Raw genomic sequence first — 9,273 nt, 5'->3', positions numbered from 1 at the left:
ACCCATTCCTCTTTCATGCTGATATATGGAAAGTCCTACCGAAGAACTGAGTATGACTGAAATGCCGTGGGAGCCGTGTCCCCACCACAGATTGCAGTGTTTGCAGCCTTCCTGTTGTGAATCTGGCATTTTTTCTGATGCCAGTAAATTACAGCATCAAAAAGGCAAGACCTTTAGATTCATCAGACTGAGGCTAGGTAGCATCTGGAGCGAGACAGTCTGACCCATAGGACTTTTAACACGTGTGCAGATGGGACTTTCTACCTGTACCTCCTTTTCCTGGAAGGTCAGAGCACGATGAGCAGAGCTGGCTGAATAGAGACACTTCAGGTTTAGGGGAGTACTTGCAACACTTCCTTTTAACTGTAATTGTGCTTTTTACGTTGCAGTGGCAAGAAGTGGAGATAAAATACCTGCCTGTGCTGTGGTTGGCAGGAAGGACTGTCAGCAGAGGTTGGCATTCCCGCATTACCTTTTATATTGCTGCCCACAGAACCACAACTAGCAAAGTCCCCTCAGCACAAACTGCTTCTTAGGCTGCTGGCGGGCAAGCAGCTCACATGCACGGCGAGGAGGAAATTGCCATCCTCCTTCTCAGTGATGAACTGGCAGCTTATGGGGAGACTCTGGAGAGGGGCCTTTAGGAGAGGGTGTTTTGATTAGTCCTAGAAGTGCAGTGTGCTCACAAGCAGCCGATTGCTGAGGAGCTGCAGATGGAGGCGAGTCCACAGCCAGCCCTTGTCTTCATACTTCCTCCTGCTGCATGGAGCAGGGCAGAGCTGGGAATGATGCAGCTGAGCATAGAGTGGTATCAGTGCCCATGGTGACGTAAACTGGGGAGCCTGGGCACAGGGTGGAATAATAAATGACTGGCAGGGGCTGACAGCAGGATTTGGCTTTCCTTTTCAGGGTGATAGTGGTGTGGGAAGCTGGAGTTTAGCTATAAAAAAGCAGCAGACAAGCTTTGGGGGTGGAAGTTTATTCTAGGGGCTTGAGAACTGGTAAATCCTCTCCATGATCTGAGATTCCTTGCTGGAGTGAGTGACGCCTCTTGGGATAATAATACAAGGCCCTGGTTTGTGGCAGCCATCTGTATTTAATGATCTGTAAAGGCTCTGCTATGAACACAGGTGCTCGGGGTAGACACTGGAGTGTGGAAATCCACACACCTTTAACAGGCTTGATATCTTGGGCCCCTGGTAGGTGGGATCTGGGGTGCTTTTGAAGTCTGTGTCAAGGCACCCAAAGGCACACAGCTGATCCAGAAGGCAACCCTTTACTTGGCAACAGCAGGTGGCTGGGGCTCGGTCAAAATCTAAGCAATTTTTGTAGTGGTTAGGTAACTCATTTCTGAAGCATATCAGAGTCTCAGCTTGCTTGGCACCCGTGCACAGAAACCTGTAAGTGCCACATGCCTGAGTGACAACAGGGCCTTATCATTAACACAAGCAAGCAATTCAAGTGGTAAACATGGCAGAAGGCTAAAAAGCGTGTTTTGTGAGATTATAACCAAGAAGCTGTCTTCTAACACTCACAATCATTAGTTACAATAACCAGGAGCAAATTATTTTATCAGGAAATGAATTTTCTTTGGCAATGACATGCATGTTAGCAAACTTCCTGTGTAGGTTTACCTTTGCAGCAATCCTGGGATGGCAGGGCACCGAATGTGCACAGTTTGATGTCAACAAATCCTGGTGGCCTTTCTCCTTGAAAAGTGCAGGTGTCAGTACCTTGAAGCAAGTATTTTGGGGCAATTTATTGTGTCCTTTTGGATTTTTTTCAAATCTGTCAGGATACAGACTCTTCCTTGAGTCACTTAGGAAGTATCACTCTAGGATAGACCTCGCAGCTGGTACCTGCTGGAGCCATGGTGGGGCTGCCTCAATTTCACAAACTACTGCCATACGAAGGTCTCCCCCGATCCAAGGCTGTGGGATCACCCTTTTTCCTAATTAAGGAAACATTCAGGATAAGTGTGGTGTTAAAATAGGAAACTTGGATGGCTGAGCTAGTTCTTATTTGCAAGCATATTACTTGTAGCGAAGCACAGTAGAGCTGCTGATTTCTGAAAGCAGCAGACAAAAGAAAAAGCTTTTGCTCTACATCCCTGTGTGCATCACAGCTGTAAGGTTACCTAGTTCTTCTGTCCACTTTCTTCTTGGTCTGTTCTGTGTGCAGGTAGTAGCTTCTCACAGCAAAGCAAACACAGTCTGTCTTGCTTTTCCCCATGTACTGATCTTGCAGTCTTTTTCTCCAGCCTGTTCCTTGTCCACATGGCTGGGTTAGAGGTAAGGAGAGGTGAGGGAACTGATGGTCCTTGCGCTCTCTGGAACCGTTAAGCATTTCTGGTGTCCCAGTACTGGACTGCACGTCACTGGTTAGCAAAGATGGTGTGAAGTTGGCCCTCATTGTGGACGTTGGATGTGCCTTGCCAGCACAGAGGTTATGTTGCACAGTGATGGTTATGCTTGATGTTGCAGCTCAAATTAGCTCGCAGAACAAAGCGGAGTTTGCAGCTTGTTGCACACAGCCCCCATCTGTGTCGTTCTGTGCACTCTTAAGAAATTAGGTATCTCATGTGTCTTAAACTAGGCACCCAAAATAAGTGTGTATTTTTTCCTCCTGATCTCCTGCGCTCCAGCATCTGTCGGATGCGGACTACACCCACCCCCTCCTTCTCAGAGATGCTAGGAGAAGATTCAGTTCAGTCCTGTTTGTTCAGCCCTCAGACTCTGTCGTGACAGGTAGTGTTGAAAAGCTCATGAGGAAATTAATAATTCTGCCTCTGAGCCAGGCTGAGCAGCGTGCAGGAAATGAGGCATGAGACCACACGCTGAACAGTGAGGAGAGAACAAGGTAGTGAATAGCTGCTGGGTTCACAGAGCATCCTCCATCGCGTGCACTGGTGGAAGCCAGAGCCCTAGCCTCTGGACACAGCGCTTGGAAGAAAAACTGCACTGCAAAGCATTTACAGGAGGGGGGAAAATTAAGGATGCTGTGTCAGCCCTGAATTTGGCATTTCCTGACTGGTGAGTGCTCGACTTTGCAGCTAATCTTTCAACACTGTTTTTGGCATGCAGTTATGAGTAGACCTAATCAGTGCTTGTCAGACACCTGGAGTAGCAGGCAGGTGCAGGCAGGAGATCCTCGATGTCATAGGCTGAGAGTGCTCCAGCCAGCCTTTGTCTGTTCTGAAAGCAGGTCGATAGATCATAGAATCATTTAGGTTGGAAAAGACCTTTAAGATCATCGAGTCTGGCTCCTTCCATTTCCAGCTGCTTTTATCTTGGCCAGGGTGAAAAAGTGTCTGTAAGAGGAGAGAAGGGTAGGACAGTCAGCAGTGAAAGAGAACACCTCAGTTAAGAGTGAGTGTGCATGCATGTACTTGATTTCATAAAGCTTGGGAGATCAGACAGTCCTCCATCCTGTATACAGCCCTATCTGTTGTCCTGCCTCCTGTGGGCAAGTGGAATTGCAGACAATAGAGCTTTAAATATATATAATTTTTTAAATCATTTTGTTGAACTTTTTTCCCAGCAAACACATTTACGTCATTGTGCTGCAATTCCAACAGCACTGTGTTGCTGGAGCATTTTGATGTCATTCTGATCTGCAAAGTGCCTGGGGTCTGGCAATGTTTTTGTGCATCTTACCAAAGGATTTAAAGCAAGTGGGAAGGGAAATGTAAAGGGCCCAAAAGAACATAGATGAAAGCCTTGTTGCCGCATTGTGCTGTACAGCTGTGTCGTGGTTTAACCCCAGCCAGCAACTAAGCCCCACACAGCTGCTCACTCACTCCCCCCGCAGTGGGATGGGGGAGAAAATCAGAAGAGGAAAAGTGAGCGGAAGAGTAAAATCAAGAAAACTCGTGGGCTGAGATAAAGACAGTGTGATAGGTGAAGCAAAAACTGAACACACAAGCAAAGCAAAACGAGGAGTCAGTTCACCACTTCCTATCGGCAGGCAGCTGTTCAGGTATCTCCAGAAAAGCTGGGCTCCATCATGCGTAACCATTACTTGGGAAGACAAACGCCATCACTCCAAACATTCCCCCCTTCCTTCTTCTTCCCCCAGCTTTATATACTGAGCATGGTGCCACATGGTATGGAATATCCCTTTGGTCAGTGTGGGTCAGCTGTCCTGGCTGTGTCCCCTCCCAGCTTCCCGTGCACCCCCAGCCTCCTCGCTGGTGGGGTGAGAAGCAGAAAAGGCCTTGACTCTGTATAAGCATGGCTCAGCAATAGCAAAAATATCTCTGTCATCAACACTGTTTTCAGCACATATCCAAAATACAGGTCCATACTAGCTACTGTGAGGAAAATTAACTCTATCCCAGCCAAAACCAGCACAAGCTGGAAAAGTAGACCTGCCCAGCCAGTAGTTTAAACCAATACCTTTAAGCAGCATGTGCATCTCTCAGCATGTACCGAAAGACGTTCTGTTTCAGTGTCCTCAAGCACAGGTTCTGGTCAATGGTTGAATTAAGCTGATGTTTTCAGAAGCATTTCAGGAGATTCAGCGTCAGGTGCCCAGTCTGAGGTGTCCTGGGCCTGCTCAGCTTTTCCAGGAGTGCAGCATCTCTGAAAGTCAGACCTCCAGTTAGGAGCCCAGAAATTATATCTAATTCTTCTTTACTGTTTCATTTTCCCCACTCAGGAAAGGCAGTCTGCACTGGCAAAGGGCAGCTCACAGCTTAACTCCATGCACTCGGTTACAGGTGTGTTGATACAGGGAGAGCAGTGACCTGAGAAAGCCCTTCTTGGTTGTTTTATAAAATGATACTTGTAGACCTAGTCTCAGTGATTCAAGTGCAGAGCAGATATCTGGTTTTGAGTCTCAGTGTCACTGTGGAGCTTTGCTTTAGAGTGGGTATACGTTAATGATGCCCTCCAGTTGTTTTACACGGCCAGAGCTGCGTACAGCGTTCTTCAGCATAACAGGGCCTGGGAGGCATTGTGTCCATCCCTGCTATCAACTGTGCATCGTTACAGAGAGATGGCTTTTTGCAGGAGCTGAATGCTCTTAAGATGATTTTGCAAGCACAAAGCCCATTTCTCTCCCTCTTAGAGGAACTTTATATAGCTAACAAAGGGGCCAAAAACTGCCTTTGGTAGAAACGTCAAGAGTTTTCAGGAATACAAATAGGACCACAAAACTGCTAGCTCTGCTCTGAAAGCTTTGCCCATGGGAGAAACAAATGTGAAGTTTAATTATTTTGTCGATAGGAATCTCCCATATTATAGAAATTGTCTTTCCCTCCCCTTCTAGCCTTGTGCTTTCTCTCCTTTTTCCTTTCTAGCTTGCTGATGCACAAGGTTTCCTTTTTCCTGTAAGAGGGAACAACTGAGTAATTGAAATGGAACACTAGTGAGGATTTTTTAATCTGAAAGTCAGCATTAATTAGTCAGGTGGTGTGTAATTAGCTTCCTCATCTGTCACTGCTGCTCCCCAACTTGTCAATGACTTTCTTCTGTCCTAGATTTCACTGAAAAAGATCTGTCACGTGGGAGCTGCATGGGTGTCTTTCCTGGTTGGGGTGCAAGTGAGTGGCAACCCCTGCAGGGCTGTTGGGTTCTGAGCTGGATCCCACTTGCTGCAGCCAAGGGTGAAACTCTGGCTGATCTTAAGGTCTCCCAGGTTGGCTTTTTCCCTTCTTTTCTGCTGTGTGTCAGCTCACAGGAATAATAATTATTCCTACCCTGTGCTCCATAGCCCTGCAGTGCTTTAAATGCTTAATTCATTACTCCAGTCGGACACGTAAGTTGCAGCAAGACATGAAGGATGCCCAGGTTAAATTCCTGAGTGGGGGTGCAATTATCAAGGGGCTTGGAGGCCCAGCCTGCCAGTCACTGGTCCATCTGTGACAGTCATCCAGGGAGGAAAGGGGTGAGCCTCTTCCATTGGGCTCTGGTAGCATTCATGGCTGTGGTGCTGAGGTTCAGCTGCAGGTTGAATGGTGTGTAGGGCCAGGGTGTGGGGCTGGCTCAGATCCGATGTGAGATAACCTCTATGCTCCTCTAGACAGAAATGCCCATTGCTACTGGAAAAAATAGCCTTGGCAAGGAGACCTTCCTTATCTTCCTCCTAGTTGTGTCTGCACACTGGTGATGTGGCCTTGAAGAGGCAAACTAGAGCATCGGCTGGATCCTGGCATTATTGGTACCTTCCATAAAGCTGCGTGTCTTTGTACCAGCACAGGGTTGGAAGATGTTAGCCTCATCATGGCCACATGGCTCTTCACTGTGATGGATATTCTGAACTCACACCTTCAGATCAGGAAGGATCTTCATTCTGGGAGGATGCTGAAACGCCCCAGCAGTCTGAAGGCTGAATGCTAAGAGAGGAGACTTTCTTAATGTGCTACAGACTCCTCCTTCCCTTCCCCTCTTGAATTCCTCTCCTACCTTCCCCTTTCCAGCTCAGTTTTCTACAAGGTCCCCCCAAGTTCAGCTCTGCTGCTGAATCAGCAGCTCACTTGCCTCTCCCCCCTTCTCCTTTCTCCATCCCCAAGTGGTTCTCGGCTGGCTGAATGAGTGAGGCAGCGCAGATTAATGTGTGCCAACATCAGGATCAACATCAGGTGAGCTGAACATGAACTGTGCAAGCTTAGCTTTGCCAGAGAAACATGTGGTCTGTTGTTTCTATACAGCCATTAGGCAAAAGGTTTGAGATTTGTCCCCCCTTCACAGCATACTCTCTGTAGGCAATTCTGCAGAACAGAGCTGTGCAGCTCTGCAACCTTGATCTTTAACTTCATCCTGCCGTGGTAGTGTGGGGAAGGGAGAGGGCCCCACATCTTCCACGTCAGGTATGCTGGGGAGACCTGCCCCTTGCTTTGCGCCTGTCTTGCTCTGTGAGCTGGCTGTCCAGTGTGCACAGTCTGCCCACACACTCTGCCTTTGTATGGCTGTGCAGAAAGCAGGAGCTGCTGCAGGCTGTGTGGGTAGGCTTGAGGAGCTCTTTTTGCTCAAGCAACTGGTTCAGGGTCAGTCCTTCGCTGTGCGTGTTGTGGCAGCCTAGCCCCTTCTCCCCACACATCTATTCAATGCTTGGATGTACCTGGTGGAAAAACCTGAAAGCATCAGGACAGTGGGGTGAAGTCCCTGACATGGGGCACCCCATCGTGTCTGCAGCTGTGGCTTTTGATTCCTGCTTGCGGTCTGGATCAGGGCTGTCCATATTTTGGCACTGTAGGTTCCTGCAAGATCTGGCTTTGTGTGGCCAAGCATGCAAGTTGGGAAGCAAAGGGTATTTTGTAAGGCAGAACCTGTAATGGTGGTGGAGGTTTTCAGTTAAATTACTTATTTACTAACTACTTTGCCCAGTTTCCTTTACCTTTCTCGGACTTAATGGAAACTATGTAGCAGCACCCTAAATCCCAGCCAAGAACATCCTTTACAGGAGGTTCTGCCACCCTACGGAGTCCTGACTGGTTTTGAACCAGGAGGAAGCCTGTTTGCTTTGGAAGGGGCAGAGGGAAGCCCACGAAATCTGAATGCCTACCCCAACTGACTGGATCAGTGCCCCTTCTCTAAAGAAATGGATCCAAAGCTCCTTGGAGTGCTCTTATCCTCTGTTCTTTCCACCCTGGAGCAGACTAAGCTCTCACAGAAGCGAGGCAGAGCTTTGAGGGCTGCAGGATTAGGTCCACTGTGCGTGTCCTGGAATTCAAAAAGTAACTGGGCCATGCTTCAGTGCTGGGAGTCTCTGGGTAGTATGGGAAGTGAGTGAGGGAAAACAGGCCAGCCCCCAAGTAGAATTCAAGCAGAAAAATGCATTTCACTCCCCTTCTGGCTGATTTCAGGGTTTATCTCCCCTGCCGATTCAGTTTGCTGTTTTGGGTTGGATAAGCTTTCATCCTGACCCAGGCAGGATCTGACGAAGGCGGTAAAGCCAGACAAGTCCCAGGGGCAATGCTAAGTAAGCTGTGTCTGGCTTTGCAGCGGAATCATGTGGTAAACTCTTTTGAAGGGAGTTCAGAGCTGTGGTGGAACTAGGGCAGGATGCATGCACGTGCTTACCCCTGCATGCAGAGGGGGTTGTCCCTGTCAGGGACAGCACAGCCGACATGCCTCCCTCCCTGCCCTTCCCCTTGCCCTTCTGCCTGGGCCAAATCTTGATCCTTCCCTGACTCAGTTTATCATGTGAATGCATATAACCTTGGTGCTTTTACAGCATTTGCTGTGCTGGGGGTTACACCAGCATCAGAATTTGTACCAGTCTTTAGCTAGGGGTTAGTGTGCCTTGGCCTTCATACATTGTGGGTGCCCATCTGTTATATGGTGGGTTTTGCAGTCACCATGAGAGTGGTTGGGAGAGCCAGAGAGATATGCCTGAGGTCTGATCCTTTCCTTGAGTTCAGGATTTAGCTCTTGGTTAAAAAAGAAGATGGTACGATGCTTTTTCTGCAGGTTTTTTACTATCTCAGTCTCTCTCGTTTCCCTTTCTTGTCACGTGCAGGTTCTTCTGTGTCAGGATTAGAATCTTCTCCCTCCTTCTCGGTAGCTCAATAAATGGGAAATTATTATGGCTCTTTACCTCTCTTTCTAAAGAGAGAATATATATGCTTGATCAGGTCTTGCAGTAACTCCATTCTCATGAAGGACAGCCCAGGCCAATGGGAGAAAGGGCAGCTGGGTGGAGTGGAGGTAATTGTATGTGCACCCCAACTTGCCCAGATGGGATGAGGGCGGTTTGCACCTCGATGCATGCAGCATCAATCTGCACTGCTAACGTGAGCTGAAGTTGCAGCTTGGTTGCCTCTTAGAGGCGAAAGGGTGATAGTACTTGTCAGCCCAGCGATGGATGGGAGTTAGACACTGGCCAAGGGCTTGCATGTGCTGAGGATGTCTGCAAAGGCGAGCAGCGTGGGGCAACCTCTGAGCAGGGGCTGGTGTGCCAGCAGGCTTTGGACACGTAGGAGGCTGTCCCTGCCCTCCACTGCTTCGTCAGCATTGATGGGATTATGGCTGCTCTGTGGGGAGAGTTTGGGAATGTGGAGTGTGGGAGAGAAGGCAAAACTGCGGTAAGGAGCAGCTGAGAGAGGATTTATATGCAGATTTAGGGACTCAGGAAAGCTTCCTCCCTGTCATGATGGAAGTAAGGCACTCTAAGCAAAAACAGAAGAGCCTATGGGTATGTATGCCCATGAAGTTGAGGCAGAGGAGCACTTGCGCACCAGTAGCTGTCTTGAGCAACTCGTTCGTATACTCTTGGCCTTGCCCCAGGCCCCAAGGCTCACACAGTGGTGTGTGGCTGTTCAGGGAAACT

The sequence above is a fragment of the Phaethon lepturus genome, unplaced genomic scaffold (genome assembly GCF_000687285.1).
Source record: "Phaethon lepturus isolate BGI_N335 unplaced genomic scaffold, ASM68728v1 scaffold13941, whole genome shotgun sequence".
NCBI lineage: Eukaryota > Metazoa > Chordata > Aves > Phaethontiformes > Phaethontidae > Phaethon > Phaethon lepturus.
This window is presented reverse-complemented; position numbering follows the sequence as displayed.